This window comes from Equus caballus, chromosome 12 (assembly GCF_041296265.1).
Source record: "Equus caballus isolate H_3958 breed thoroughbred chromosome 12, TB-T2T, whole genome shotgun sequence".
In the NCBI taxonomy this organism is placed as follows: domain Eukaryota; kingdom Metazoa; phylum Chordata; class Mammalia; order Perissodactyla; family Equidae; genus Equus; species Equus caballus.
Genome location: NC_091695.1, coordinates 3,489,976 through 3,506,789, shown reverse-complemented (window position 1 = coordinate 3,506,789; position 16,814 = coordinate 3,489,976). Strand labels below are relative to the sequence as shown.

Here is a 16,814-nt window from a genome sequence, read left to right as displayed (position 1 = left end):
CTATACATGAGTAAATATACAACTTTGTATTCCTCTCAACCTACTATAAGTGAATAATATGAGAAAGGAATTCTCATAACATATAAATGACAATCCCAGAAAAATCATGCTATTTGTTTCTAAAAGAATCCTTCCTCTTTGAAAAAGTGATTGTTGAGGCTTCAGATAAGAAAGGTTGAGGGCCACTGTTCTAGACAACACCCAGAGAGGAGAAATAATGAAGTGAAGGGTGGTATGAGGGGAGAAAATTTAAAATGAAAGCAAACGCACAAAATCTGTGAGATGTATTTAAATCGCAGAACCAAACTGGCTCTCCAGAGGGAGCTGCTTCTCATCTTCGGAGCTGACACAGGCCTTTTGAAACCTCCGTGGCTTTGACCTTTCATTATTACCAAACACAGTCACCTGCCGTCACCCCTCACCCAAGCCTCTCGGCGGAGGTGCCAGAGACGATGCCCTCGGCCACTCTGCAATAGAGTGAGGCCTTTGCTGCTCTCGCTTCGAAACCAGCCAGATTGTGAGATGTGAGTCTTGCAAGAAAAGGTTTTCCTCTGGGCGCCAGCATTTTCCGTGAGAGATGTAATACATCAAAGCGGAGAGGAGATGCAATCATGCAAGGAACGATTTCAAAAACTTTAATGAACCGTTTAAAATAAACTCATCTGAAGGTAATTTAACAACACCACTTTTACAATTAAAAATACTATTTCAGCATGCAAATGCAGAACATTAGTCCCATGTCGGGATGGAAAATGAACTGAAACTGAGGGGCTTTTGAAACATGAATGTCATCTCAGTAATTTCTCATCACTCCACGGTACTCTTAGACAGCCTAATGAAAGAATGAATTGATTTAAACAACATTTTGTTGGAGCAATGGGGTTTGAGGAATTAAATTAACTCGATGCTGAGTTGTAAGCCAGGCTTGGAATTGGCATTATATTGTTATTAAAATTAATTTCAATCCTCTCCTAAGTTTTATTTGGGTATTTTTTTCTATTTATTCCTGAAATACCAACCAAGGGTTTCAGCAATTAGCAGGATACTTCATCAGTTCTCTTCGATGTCTTAGCATTTGCTTGAAGATGTGTATGTTAAGGCAAAATTATGTTCTCTGGGAAAACAAATTGGATTCCCACTGCTGCCCCCAGGAATTACAGCAGGAGCTGAGTCTTCCTTTGAAGGGTAAAAGGAATAACAAGCTGGCACGTGGACTAAGCCAACACTGCAATTCTCAGTCTTTTCCTTTGGTATGAAACAGCTGACAAAAGACATTCCCATAACACATCTGTGGCTGCACCAGGTTACAGATCTCAGCATTGGTAAGACAAGCTGCAGGTTATGGCAGTTCTCAATGTACCGGCTGCAACATATGAGAAGTTCCTCTCCCACAAAAGAAAGTATATCAGAATGGTAGTAAGTGAAAGTGACATTATTATAGAGATAACCTTACATAAACTCAGATTTTTTTAAAGTAAGTCATTAATTTGGTAACTTAGCTGTTACAAAAAAAATAGGTTAAAAAATACTAAGTATTAACGTGTCAGGTAATATCTTATTGACATGCACATTTTTCTGCTGCAAAGTAGGGCTCTTTTTATAAATTTAACTCTAGGTTTTTAACACTAGCTGCAGGAGAGAACACTAAAATCAGATGCTCTTTTAATAAAAACAATATTAAAATTGGTAATAATTTTTCCCATGACTGAGCAGTGTTGAGTAGCATGTTCCAGGCATAGAGTTTGCATTTTCTCTATTAATTCTCACACAAACTTTCCAAGATAATATCCCCCATTTTAAGGAGAAACAAACTAGGATTCAGACTTGCCCAAGATTCTACAGCTGGCAAGTGATAGAACTAGGATGTAGTCAAATGTCTGTGCACCATGACTTGATAGTCAAACGTCACAAATGTCTATGTCCATGATCCTGTGAAAGAAAAAACTTGAGCCAGAAATATAGTGCTTTCATTTTTTTCTCTCGTGCAAGACCTCATGATCCGAACAAGCACGTTCTTTTTCCAAGAGCTCTCCTGCGAGGCCACACACATATTCCCACCAGGATGCGTTTGCTCAACACTTGCCTCTAGAGGAAAGATCTTCAAATTCAATTTACGAGTCACGTGAGAAAATGTTCCATTTCCTGCCAATCTTTCAATGATTATACAAATGTAATTTACAAATGCTATCTCCATCTTGCTCACCCACCAAATCTCTGTAGAAATTTTTCAGCAAGGACTTACAACATGTTTTTAGCAAAGACAGTATCTTTAAAACATGCACATAACATCTGAGGAGACTATTTTGAAGGGCACAACAGATGTTCAAAATTTTAAATTCTAATATATCCTTTTTTTATAGTCTTTGCTTTTAGAGCAGTTTCAGGTTTACAAAATCTCGAGCAGAAGGTACAGAAAATTCCCATAAACCATCTTTCCTCAACGGTTTCCCTGTAATTAACATCTGCATTAGTGTTACACATTTGTTACAGCTGATGAACCAATATTGATACATTATTATCGTTAAATAAAGTGCATAGTTTACATTAGGGTTCATTCTTAACATCGTACAGTTCTGTGAGTTTTGACAAATGTATAATGTCTTCATTAGAGTATGATACAGAATAATTTCACTGCCCTAAAAATCCCATGTGCCCCAATTATTCATCCCTCCCTCCCCGCCCTCAAGCCCCTGGCAACTACGGATCACAAATGTCACAAACGTCTGTGTCCACGATCCTGTGAAAGAAAAAATTCCTGTGATTTGACTGTCTGCATAGTTTTGCGTTTGCCAGAGCGCCATATAATTGGAATCATACGGCATGAAGCCTTTTCAGACTGGCTTCTTTCACTTGGCAATCTTCATTTAAGCTTACTCCATGTCTTTTCATGGCTTTGGTATATCTATTTTTAATTTAGCAACATGCTACAAGAAAACGTACAAAGATATCTATCTTCCATTTTGCATCTACGTTTCAAAAAAAGGCATATGGGGAAAGATTGGAAGAGGGTTGGCTAAAACACATTAAGATGGTGGGATTCTGGCGTGCGGTTGCTTAGGTCTATTTCCAGGTTCAGGTTTTTGAAATTTTATAAAGAGATATCTCTTAAAGTATCATTCAGGAAAGCAAAGAAGAATATCATATCTCTTTATTGTTCTTTTCCACTGATTTGACACTCTAGTTAAATGCTTTTCTCTCCCACTTCATGTTTGGTTTTTTTGAGCTGAGAGTTAAAACTCTGCATCCTTTGACTGGGAGAGAAGGAAAGGAAAGAAGGGGAAGAGAATTAAAAAGGCAAAGGAAAGAAACACATTTTGGACGAGTCGATGATATTCCAGATAAGTCCGTGAGTATTCACAGCCCCCTTGTGGCTTTACAAACACTCTAGCCGAAGAAGGCAAACTTCATGGCATGAATTAAATGCAACTTAGTCCTGCTGTGCAGCGTCTCCTGCTCCATGGAAATCATACTTCTCAGCCAAAACCAGGGAAAGCGTATTCTCGTTACAGCCGCGGTGCACTGAGCCCTTCTCCACATCAGACGCCATGCAAAGCACTTTGTGTACATTATGCAGTCTTCACAGCGGGACTATGAGACAGACATTCACAAATGAGGAAACTCGGGCTTAGAGAGGTTGAACGGGAAAGCTGAATTCAAACCCAGATCTGACTCAAAAGCCTGTTCATATCTACTAAATATTGTCACAGGTTACCATATATAAAACCCATACACATTCTTGTCCCCAGGTTTATTTTCTCCTCCATAGCCAAGAGTTATCATGGAGGGAGCAGGGAGAATGTCTGAGCCAAAGACCAGCATTTAGACCCTGCACAGAGATTTCCCACGCTAATGGGAGAAAGAAGTAAGTAATGCATTTTAAAAGGCATTGAGTGGATACCCTTCAGATCCAAGGTCTCCTACCCGGGGCAGCGTGAAGTGGTCTAAGGACAGTTAAGCCCAGATTTAAATCCCACCTCCACTTCTCCATTTCCATGTGACTGCTCTTATCTGCAGTTGTGGCATCTACAAATTGGGGATCAAGTGAAGGGATTACTGAATCAAGATCCCCTCAACTATTCCTTTAAGGTAAAACTGTGATGAGGCTCTTTATTGGGCAGAGATGGAAATGTGAGGCTCAAAATATCTGTGAGTGGCATTCCTGCCTCTGTTCCTGACTCCACCACTAGGTGGAGTGACCTTGGGCAAGTTTCTTAACCTCTGTCTCTACTGCCTCATGTACAAAATGTGGATAATAATGGTGTCTGGCCCTGGAGGTTGTTATGAGGCTTAAAACGGGTAACTATGTAGTAAGAGTAATAAGTTATTAATCTTCAGGTTGGTTTTAATGAGGCTGTTTCTCCAAGGATTCAGGGAAGGGCGGTTTAATAATCAACATAAGAGATAGTAACTCAGAGGCTGTTTCTATGATGTTAGTGAAGGTCATTCTATTAAAATGCTGCCATAGCTGCAAGGACAGGAGAGTTTCAGGCAATGATCAGGTATTCTAGAGTGAAGGTCAAGGTCAAGGTCGTAGTGAGGAGGAGGGTATGTGACCCACTGTGCATTTATAGTGCATATCCAAAGCTGCATCATTTAGGAGTGGTACTTACTGGAAAGGACACTGGCTTCGGCATAAGATAACACTCAGACCAAATCCTGGTTTCACCAGTAACCTGTGAATTTTTTGAGAAACTTATTGAACTTGTTCTGAGTCTCTGATTCCTCATCTACAGAATAGATATAATAAGACACCCCTGGTGGAGTTGTTTTGAAGATCAAATTAAGAGAACTAACACATGTCAATCACCTAGAAAACGACCAGATGGCCTTAAATGGGCATTTATTAGCTTTTCTGCTTCTTTGAGGGGGCTAGCTCTGCCAAGAGGTGACGATAAAAGACATACAAAGATCTACAAATCATCCCCGCCAGGAAAATTAAATCGCCACACTCTATTCTCTGCTCAGTTCCTCCTTAACAAGCTGGAACATTGCGAGTAACCTTGAGTCATGCATTTAAGAAAGACGCAGCAAGGAACTGGCTAGCCATTTACTTTGATCCAGTGTGGTCTTTCCTGTGCCATCATAACAATCAGTCTTCTCAGCCTTTCTTTTCTGATTGGGATACAGTTCTTCTGAACAAATTTCCCTTATTCTACTTTTCCCGCACATCTGTAGGTCAGTGGCACCCAGAGAACAGGGAAGCACTGAATTTGCTTTTCATATATGGAACCAACACTGGATTGACCCTCCTTTCTGCATCAGGGGAAAACTTCCCCTTGGCTCAGGAAACTCAACTCAGCTCCTAACAAGCTAACATTTTAATTGGACCCAGTTTTTTGACAATTTGAAACTGAAGGTGAAAGCAACCCCAGTGTCTGTGAGAATCACCTGTGGCAGCCTCTCTGCTGAAGCCCAGGCGGGTGACACTGATCCTTTCACAGGTTTCTCAGCACCTTCTTTCAGCACTGAGTCCTGAATTCATCTCCTTAATATTGTATCAAAATCCCTCGATCCAAGACCAGTTTTCCCACAATGCCAAGAACTGCTGCTTGCTGTCGTGTATCATCTTCCTCCCTCAGACTGATACCTTAGAGGGAAAGTCTTCTAACAGACTAACTTGAATTTCTCTCAAACTCCATAAAAGTTAGCTATTCAACCTCACACATCCATTAGGATGGCTACTATCAAAAAGACAAAATGACAAGTGCTAGTGAGGATTCGGAGAAATCCAAACTCTTGTGCATTGGTGGGAATGTAAAATGGTGCAGCCACTACAGTAAATAGTACGGAGATTCTCTAAAAAGTTAAAATTAGAACTACCATATGATCCAGCAATTTCACTTCTGCATATATACCCAAAAGAATTTAAAGTAGGGTCTCAAAAAGATATGTGTGCACTCATGTTCACAGCAGCATTATTGACAATCGCCAAAAGATGGAAGCAATCCAAGTGTTCATCAATGGATGAAAGGATGAACAAAATATCATACACATATGCAACGGAATATCATTCAGTCCTAAAAGGGAGGGAAATTCTGACCATGCCACAACATTGATGAACCTTTAGGAAGTTGTGATAAGTTAAATAAGCCAGTCACAAAAGGACAAAGACTGTATGGTTCCACTTACATGAGGTACCTAGAGTCGTCAAATTCACAGAGTCAGAAAGTAGAATGGTGGTTTCCAGGAACCGGGGAAGGGGGGAATAGGAGGTTGTTGTTTAATGGTTGCAGATTTTCAGTTTCAATGAAGAGTTCTGGAGATTATCTATACAATAATGTTAATGTACTTAAGGCTACTAAGCTGTACAGTTAAAATGGTTGAAATGGTAAATCTTATGTGTATTTTGCCCTGATTAAAAAGTTTTTAAAAGTAAGCTATTCAACTTGCCAGCTGATCGCTTTTCCCCTGTGCTAATCATAGATATTGCTGTCCCACCCAATGCCCCTTGTCCACAGCTTGCCCTGTGGGCATTCCCACCAGGCTAGGCAGCTGGAACCACAGTGAGTTTGACCCACGGGTCCCTGCAAGAAAAATAAATTGCCACGGAAGATAGAATAAAAATTGTGAAAGAATTCATGCCATTTGTGAGGTTAAAGTATATTTAAAAATGAGAACAGCATCAGAAACTCAAAGAAAAAGAAACATGAACTAGTGCTCACAAAAGGAATTAAGGGAGAATGAAGAAGGGCTTTGCAGACACACTGAGAAAGAGAGAGGCTCAAGAGAAAATGAGCTTCCTAATGAAGGAGGAGGCATGCTCAATTAATTATGCCTTTGAAATATCGACCCCATTCCTTAAAGCTATCGCAGCCCTGAAAAGAAAGAAGAGACATTTGTACAAGTGAGAAGTAATGGAGCCTGCGAGGAATTAGCCGTCCATCAAGACCAATAAAGGGGGTGTTTAGAGAAGCGGAACAAATGCACATCAACAGGTCCCAGTGCCTTACTTACTGGCAATTTATTGCATCAGCACTTGGAATTTCTCTTCTAAAAAGAAATAGAAACACCTTCTGAAAGATCAGGGGAATAGAAATGTAGACTATACAACTCAAAGTAGAAAGGCCCTTGAAACTGCAGACTTCTAAGTATGACGGCTCTTGTAACAGAGACAAAATATATACATATCAGGACCCTTATTAAAATGAACAGTACACTGACCCTCAGGGTTTTTTTTTAATTCAATTGATAAAATAAGAGCATTCATCGTTGAAACTCTTATTAAATCCCCTCTTTATTACTTATTAACTGAACAACCTGGGTAATTCACTTTCTGAGTTTAATTTTTTGTGTTCAATTTTCTCCTCTTTATTTTTACTTAAAGAGTTTTTCTGAAGATTGAATATATATAAAGTATGGAAGGTGTTGAACAGAGTCCCTGGTGTACTGGAAACCTTAATCACGTTGGTCACTTTTATTATTATTCCATTTGAATTGACAGATTGTCCCCATCTCCTCCTTGAGTCCCCACTTCCTGTTGCTGCGTTTGCTCTTTGAATCTGTTTCTCTGAAAAGTCACCCTACTCACCTGGCACCATGGCTGAGCGTGGGCATATGTTGAGTTGACATCTGAAGGCACTGGTTCAAATCACGGTTTCTTCACCTGCTAACTGTGTGACTTGAGCAAGTCATTTGACTTCTCCGTGTCTGTGTTTCCTCAACTACAAAATGGGAAAAGTGAGAACTATCTTTCAGGGCTATTCTGAGGACTAAATGAGATTATGCGTATAAAGGATTTAGCATAGTGCCTGATCAACTGCAAACACTCATGAAAGGGTAGTTATTGTTGTTCTAATAACAATATTGTCTCTTGATTTTAGAAAAGGGAAGCTCTTCTTTTGTGAAATGAGGCTGGCCTACTACTCAAAGTAAGGGAGTAATTTGAGGGGCCGGCCCGGTGGCACAGCGGTTAAGTTCACACGTTCTGCTTCTCAGCGGCCTGGGGTTCGATGGTTCAGATCCCAGGTGCAGACTTGGCACCACTCATCAAGCCATGCTGTGGTAGGCATTCCACATATAAAGTGTAGGGGATGGGCACGGATGTTAGCTCAGGGCCAGTCTTCCTTATCAAAAAAGAGGAGGACTGGCAATAGTTAGCTCAGGGCTAATCTTCCTCCAAAAAAAAAACAGGAGTAATTTGAAAGAGCAAAACTATATCCTCTGGTCTAATGTCTTTGTTGAAATCTCACCTAGTAATTTATGCCTTCTTTTTGAAACTACAAGTAGAAATAAAAATTGCTTTTAAAAATAGAAAATGTAGGGGTGGTGAATCATTCACAACTTAGAATAATATAGTTTAAATTCAAATGTTTCGCTCTTAACAGCTATTAAAATCAGTACAGAGAAAAAGGGGACTTTAAGAAAAGGGAGAGGAAAAAGTCATCGTGAAAGATGAGGTGGCTGCTTTTGAAAACAGGCCCAGGTCTGAGATTGTGGTGGAGGATTCCAGAGAGCACAAAGCAGCAAGGGGTCAGAATATGAAAGAAAAGAAACACAGAGGGGAAAAAACAGGGGTACCCCTCACTTATCCATCCATCCATCCGATTATTCAACGAGGTATCTTTTAGCATCTGCTACATGCAACGTCTAAGTGCCTAGCAACAGACATAATGAGACACCACTCCTATGCTCAAGGAGTATAGCATAGTGGGATAAATAAGCTTATAATCAGCACAGTGCAGTCCATAAGTGCTGTAATCTCAGGACATATTCATTGCTTTGAGAACACAGAATGACTGGGCGATGATGAGGGGAAAGGTGGAAGGATAGGAATAAAGTCACTAAATGGGTCCTGGAGAAAGTGTCATATGAGCTATCTCCATCAGTTCTCAATAGAGGATCAACCGGAAGGGGCATTTGTCAGGCAGAGGGAATGAGGCATGAAAAAGCATGAACTACTGGAGACCTGCAGGTAATTCTGTATGAATCCGGCATAGGCCAATTAAGAGAGAGAGGGAAGGGAGAAGGAAGCATGCCAAATAAATAGACAGGTACCAAATTGGACTCACGAATGGTTTTTGAGCAAACAAGTGATACAATCGTATTTGCCTTTTAGAAAGAAGATTCTAAATATCTTGGATATTACTGGTTAGAAGGGGGTCAAGACTGAAGTAAGAGAGATCAGTATGGAGGCTGTTAAAGTGTATCACGAGATGTCAACAATCTGAACCAAGGCAGTGGTAGCGGTAAGGGAGGATCAATCCATGTATTTCAGGAAATAGACTTGATAGGATTTTCTGAACACTTGTTTGCAGGAGTGTAGAATGACACTGAGGGTTCTGGTTTGGGTGATCGACTGAATGACTGTAACGTTAAAGTCAGGAAGACTGAAGGAAGAACATAGTCACAGGGTAAGTCTCACAAATGTGCAAAGAGCCAGCTTCCTAGAGGAAAACAATTGGCCTTAATTCATTTGAGAGAACGCTGGCAATAAAAGAACCATAATAATTGCAAAGGATTATTTTTATTATTTTCACTTGACATAGTAATAATCTGAAAGTCCACATCCTTCAACATTCCTGCTGCTTCCTGTCACTGAAGATGGACAGTGCAGCACAGAAACAGCATCAGTATACAAACAAGAGGGCTATAAACTTTAACGAGCTTTAAAAATTAGCTGAATAAGTGTTAACTCCTCTCAACAGCTGGAACATTCCCTCCTGGGGTTTGCTAAGCATTAATAATATATTTCTGCCCAGTAAACCCAAGGAAGTTGAGCTGGGAGAAGACCCTGTCTCAGATTATGAATATTTCGCCCAATAAGGCTGGCCAGAATCTAAAGAGACAAGTCAGGAGGTACTAACGTGCTACCCCAGACCAAGAAATCCTGTAGAGTGGGCAACAGAGAACCAAGGATACCATGAAAAGACCTCTAAAATCTCTGGGGATCTACAGGAAGAGACCAGAATACCTACACACCAAAAGGCAGCACTAAACTGGAATTCCAAGGCTGTGGTTTGATAAGCCATCGGGCTGTCTTCCAACCATTCCCCACACATCTATCTGACCACCTGCGATTGTCTGGCAAAAGAATAGAGTAAGAAGCTGCCATTTATTGAGGGTTTACTATATACATAGACCTACGCTAATTGCTAGATATTAGATCTAATCTAATTAGATATTAATCTAATGTCTCAATTAATCCTCATAACCACCACCCTGGGACATGAATACCATGATTTCCAGCCCCATTTTAGAAATGAGGAAAGGAAGGCTCAAAGAGAAGCCACGCCCCCAAGGTCTTCCGGCTAGTGGCACAGCCAAGATTCAAGCAGGCATCTCTTTGCTGCCAAAGCCCGTTCTCTTAACCACTAAGTTATAATGTCTTTATACCAATATCATTCCGGGCCCAATTTTTAAGTTTGTCAGGAAAACCCTAAAATATGTGCCAACTTTGTTCAGAAACTGTAATAAATCTCATTCAACTTTTCTTTTGGGTCCAAAGACCTGGCCATTCATGAAGCCCACCCAGAGACGACCTGTCAATAAACACGTAGCCCCCAGTTCAGGCTTAGGCTTTGGTATTTGAACTAGAAAGACAGACGCATAAATATTATTACCTGGAGTCCTACAAGTCCCTGATATTATATCTTTCTCTAATATTTCCTCTGGGCTTCTCTCAGCAGTGATGTGTTTTTTTAGCATTCCTCCACGTTTCACCACTTTAATCTGTTCTGAATAGAACAATATTCTTAGTAGGTCAAAAGTGCCAGTTCCTTTTACAGCCAAGGTTTTGAACCATGATACTAAATAATATAAATGATATTCTATTTGATGGCTGTTTTACACGTTCTGCAGCCTCTGGTGGGATGAGACACTCGGGCTTCCCCTGTAAATCTCACCAGCTCCCCAATCCGCTGCAGCTATCGAATTCTCCCCTGGAAAATTTAAATCTCTGCTTAAAACATTAACTTCTTCTTCATTTAATTTTTTATTGCTAAGGGTTTACAGCTGGCTTTACGGGCCCTGGGATGATTAATTTTTAATACCTTTCTTTCTTTCTTCTTTGATCAACTTCCTCCATTTTCCATTTGAATGCAATTGTACCTTTCTAAAAGGCATTTGTCACTTGCTGGTTTGCATATTTCAGGCAACCAGAGGTGGCTGCTGCAGAGTGGAGGCAGGCATTCCTGCAGAGAACAACCGAGAGATAGACAGTAACTCTGTGCCTTTCATGTGACTCCTGTTGATAGCACAGTCTCCAGCGTTAGCAAACCTTCCAGCACTCGGTTTTGTCAGGCAATGAATTCCGAGAGGGTTATTGTACTGAATCCTGTCATTGTCACGCACGAGTTATGGACTGAGTCACATCTTTCAAACTTCTGAACCATCGTTAGGGAAAACAAAACACGTTAAAAAATACCTTAAAAACAATTCATACTTCTCCCACCCACCTACCAAAAAGCAAAGCCGAAAGAAACTGAAGATTTGTTTTCCAAGTCAAAAAGTCCCCGGCTTTTTATATTCACACAACACACAGCCATTTAAATGTTGTAGAACGTTTAATGACGTGCAAAAAATGTTCACTACGTATTTGGTGGGGAAAAGCAGGTTACAAAACAGAGGGTATAGCATAAATATTTTTTTAAATGGTATATTTATGCATAAAAATCCTGGGGAAATTAATAATGGTTCTCTGTAGGGGTGATAGAAATAAATGTTTATTTTTGTTCTTTTTGCTTCTCTGTGCTTCTCTCTGCTATGTACATATATGAAAACTTAGAAATATATATATATATTGCTTTTGTAGTTAAAAAAATGAGATAATTTAAAATAGAAGTTCTTTGCATTTAGGGTAATAATTAAAATTAAATGAACTAGAGACCAAAATTCTTGAAAGTATAAAGGAGAAATGGGAGATGTCAAAATATATTAATAAAAATATTTATCAATGTATTGGGAGCACTGATAGAAGCATTATATTCCTAATTGTTCAGGTTGTAAATATTTTATCCACATTTTACAAGGATGAAAACTGGGGCTCAGAAAAATTGCATAAATTACCCAAGTTTGCATAGATTAGGTTCAAGGTAGATAAGCCCCAAATCCTTGTGACTTCAAAATGTGTGCTGCTGTCACTGTGCCACGCTGCCTCGATTGAAGTGCTTTCTACACACATCTAAGCTACCACATAAATTCCGTTTTTTTATAGAGGAGAAATATCTTCTCCCAGCCCCAGTGCTAAATCAAGAGCATATTTCTAAACTCTTTTTCAACCTTGCTTTTTAAAAATATGTTTGCATGTGTAAAATAATATATTAATCCTTTCCGTCACAATTTATGAGCGTGTTACAGCCTATGATGAATTTTCACATCCATTAGTCTCCCTAACTATTTGATTTATTCACTATGTAACTATAATATCATCAAATTATATTTAAAATATTTAACAACCTGTGTAGAAAAATAAATATATAAATCAAACATGAAAACCTCTGTTCTTATTTTGTCTCTAAACAAACTAAACCATATATATTTATAGAACTGGTTGCCAAGTGACATAAGTTGTAACAAAAGTTGTTTACCTGATCCACGATGTCTCCCAACATTATAAATTACTAGCGTCACCCTTCATGGGTGAGGCCGTCGCTAGATGACATTCAGCCCCTGTCTGAGCCACAGTCTGACACAAAACCACAAGCAAACTCTTCTAAATTGCTGATCATTAGGTCATTTGCAGTCTAAAGTCCTGAACTTCTCTTACCAGCAAAGTATTGCTTATGGTTCTGAATCCTCTCTCAGTTTTTGCTGAAGTAACAGCAAATACATTCAAATTTTTTACTAGTTCTTATAATGTCTAAATATTTTCTGTATTCAATGGCTCTATAATCAACTAAGTCACAGGAATCATTTGGCGGCCTCTCATAATTCATTAGGTCAAATCTAAGCCTTCTGGCTTCTGTGCTTGAATCCTGACTGTGCTACACTTGTTTTTAATAGCTGGAGTTTTCTCATTTGTAAAATGGGGATTATGATGGTTACTGCAGTACTCAAGTCACTATACATGATGCCTGGCATAGAAGCCCCATGTAAACATTAGCTCTCGCTTTTATTAAAATGAATACAGTTGGTGACCATGATGCGTGGTACTCCATGGATTTTCAAAAACTGAGCTCACTAAATGGAAATGCAGTCCATCTCTCTTGGCGCCATCCATCCTGAAAGCGTCCCTCTTATCTCTGAGCGCTCCACGCGCAGGGAAGCCTGCAGCGTCTGGCCATTGGTACAAAGTCCACTCTTTCCGTCACATGCACAAAAACACACACATCATTTTTCCTGTCTCTTCAAGGCTATCAGATCCAAAATCCCATAGATGTTGCGGTTCCTATAGGCAAAAACACAAGGGTGACTCCAGAATAGGGCACCCTCTGCTTCAATGGACCACAGCGTCAGCTGGGATCTGGCACAAGGGGGCATTTGCTTGTCAAGGTGTAGGCACATCTGCCAAGGATTCTATCTCCCCTACCAAGGTCTTTCTCCAGGGGACAGAAGCAAGCAGGCTGGCTGGCAGACACAAGGCACCCTCAGTGGTCTCCACCCTAGAGCTGGGGCTAAGACTGTGGCCCTGGGAGGTGTTTATGGGAGAGCTCCAGAGCCAGGACTTTAGGGTGTGCGGAGTGGCTCAGGTACCAATCAAGGATCCCTGGAGTAGGGTTCAGAGATGTCCTTCTGTGCCAGGCATTAACCCTTTAGATGACAGAATGCAGGAATATCCAGGAAATCCCAGGGATGAACAGAAAGATCAGTCTGGTTGGCAGGAGAAACACTTGAGAGAAGCAGCAGTTACTTACCAGCTAATATGAAAGTGCTTCACATTCCACCTGCCGTATGACCACACTGGTGTGTGCTGGCCAAACCCAAGCCAGCTCCCTGAAACCCATACCCTCCAAGTGCAGAACCTTCCAATTGTACCCTTCCGATCACAACTTCAGAGCAATTGCCCACCATGCAGATGTCCCTGCATGTGAACGTGAGAAATCCAGTGGTAACACGAAAAACGAGATGCAGATTTTCCACAATAAAGAAGAAATGAAACTGAATCCAATCTGAGTCTTATCAGTCTATTGAAGATGACTTTTAATGAATGCCACGTTGTTAAGGAGACTTTCCTCTATGGTTTTCAGCGGGGAAGGGCTCCAAGAAGGGGACTAAGAATGATTTCCAAACCTCTCTTGACTCTCTCCTGATGGGGGCCAGCTACCTGCTGGGGCACACTTGCCAGTGTCTCCAGAGTCTTCCATCACGCCCTTTGACTCCCCAGTCCACCAAGACAGTGCTCAGCTGCATTCTGCCATTCTTCCATTCATCAGTGCAAACTGGGTGCCTACTATGTGCCTGGCATGGTGGTAGACAAAGGTGTAAGTAATCATAAGAAAAAGAAAAAGAAAATAAATATAAAACAGGAACTTATGCAACATGCCTTGGGAAGGAAGAAGATAGTTTCAGGGAGAATGTCTTTTTGCTAGGACTTTATTTCAGTAGAAAGTTCCATTAGAATAGTTCTTGAGAGCTCAGGCTTCAAATGCAAACAATCCTGGGATGGGAGCATTTACCACCAGGACAGGGTATCTGTGTAATAGAGATAGAGCACTTATTTGAAGGAGGAAACTGGGCTGCAGTTGGACAAGAGAGGATGAGCATGTTTTAAAGTAGAGCTTTTATGTCTCCCTGACTCCTCTCTTGCTCCCTTCCAATCCAGTAGAAGTTGCGATCTTTCCAAAGGACATACCCTAGCACGTCACTTCTCTGCTGAAATGCCCCCTCCACTTGCCCAGAGCCCACTGGGAGCCCAGCTTTGGCTTGCAAGGCTCTCTTCTGGTCCTAGACCACATGCACTAAAAACCTGCAGCTGGCGTCTAGGTTCCTTGCTCTCCCCACCTACATTCCAGCTACCCCAGGGTTCCCCAGAACCCTAGGATCATTCGTGCCTTTGCGGAAGTTATTTCCACTGCCTGAGATGATCTTCTCCCGCCCCTTCACTTTTTTCCCATAGGTTGAAAGCATTCAAGTCAAGATCCAGATTAAACATGACCTCTTGGTTGAAGACCCTTCCCCAGGTCCCTCAGGGAGAGCTCACACTGCTTGTTCTGCAGTACCAGCACCCAGGGTACTTAGCTCCATTATAACTTCTGACTTTGTCTCCCCCTTGAGGACGGAAACTGCATGTTTTCATTTCTGAACCCTAATCCCTAACTCAGGGGTCCACAAACATTTTCTGTAAAGGGCCAGATAGTAGATATTCTAGGCTTTGCAGATAATATGAGCTCTGTCTCAACTACTCAATTCTGCCATTATGGGGCAAAATGGGTCACAAATAATAGTAAATGAATAGGCATGGCTGTGTTCCAATAAAACTTTATTTAGTTGGCCAACCCATAGGCCCTAACAGCACGCAATAGATACAGGTGGGTGCCGGGTGAGGCAGGATTCCTCTGCCCTTTATTTTGAAGGGAGAGCGGAATCCAGCTCTGCTGATGGATAAAGCCTTTATCATCCCCCGTACTAACTGAAATACAAAGCTCGAAGTGTCCTGGAGGGGGTGCAAATTTGCCTAAGAGCAAAAAGGCCTTCTGGGAAGTAAAGTATCACGATCTTTTGAAACTTCTTCAAGGTTCAAAGTTACTGAAACACCAAAACATGTGTGTGGGGGGGTGGGATACCACGTGTCCCCGATCAAGACCCATTGTAAAGAAAGTTCTAACAAGCCCCCTGAGATAAAAATCGCCATAAGTGTGAGGGAAGACACTGTTTCTGGATTTGCCAAAAGACTCGTCCCAAACCATGGAGTCCAGCACCACATGCATTTATAACCCTCAAGAGATGCGTTGAACTAATTGAAAAATCTGGCTAGAAAAACTGCTGTTCAACTGAGTCAGTGTGGCATGGGGGACCTATATGTAAGCATTACTCTAGGCAGGCTTTATTTCTAATCCCTTCTATCCTATGTCACAAGTCAGCTTCCCCTCAATCACTGTGGACTAGACCTTGCAGGAGGCAGCTTTCTAGGATGCACCAGCTATCAGTAAAGAACAGGCCTTTGGAGAAAGAGACAGAACCTGGGCTCACCATCTGGAATCAGTTAGCATCCAGGCCTCTTGTACTCACCGTGAGAAGAGCGTCTCGGAGGGAAAGTCTGTGCTCACTCTGAGCAGATGGAGTCTGAGTATTGCATATTGATGCATCCCTGGCAAATGACATTTACTTGTCCAGCAACTAGGAATGAAGCCTCCATCTAGTTACAAATTTATCAGTGAATTTTTTGTATGAAAGTATGAATGAATAAATGAATGAATGAATGATGGAACGCATGCACTGTACAGAAACCTATGTCTGAAACAGAATTCCACATCTTTGGCTTCAAAAGGCTTTAAACGAATACACCTGAGAGCTTGCCCTGCCTGATTCTGACGCGTGCCTTGTGTGATTTGTGCATCACAATGTGAAGTACACGACAATCAGGTTACATGAGAGTTGACACAGCTAACAGCTCTTAAAAATTTCTTTTTTGCCCTTGATGAGCACAAGTTCACAGCCCACAGGTCCGTGCAATCCAAAAATCACTACAAAAATACTTTTGGCATAGCATCCAGTACTTTCCTCCAAAGCTGTCAGAACCAAAAGCACTGACCGTGTCACACTCCGTTACCGTGCGTCTATCAGGTAGAACCCAATTGTTTGGCTCACTGGCCGCTAAATCTGTCAGTGGGTCTTCACAGGGTCCCCCAGCCACCCCACCTCTTCACTCCTCCAGGCTTCAACACCCGAAAGAACTTGAGCAAGCTCTGTCGAGAGAAATCACATAAATACTAAAAAGA

At 41.1% G+C, this 16,814-nt stretch overlaps 2 long non-coding RNA genes across 3 annotated transcripts in view; both read right to left on the bottom strand.

Annotated features, from left to right (window-relative positions):
- LOC111775887 (uncharacterized) overlaps nt 1-16,814 on the bottom strand; it is a 136,531-nt gene that overhangs the window by 91,198 nt on the left and 28,519 nt on the right. The window lies entirely within an intron of this gene.
- On the bottom strand, nt 605-11,129 carry LOC138916565 (uncharacterized). Its single transcript, XR_011423839.1, has 4 exons — nt 10,989-11,129; nt 10,560-10,673; nt 4,611-4,673; nt 605-3,588 (listed from the first exon to the last, which is right to left on the bottom strand). It is a non-coding gene; the product is annotated as an uncharacterized lncRNA (long non-coding RNA).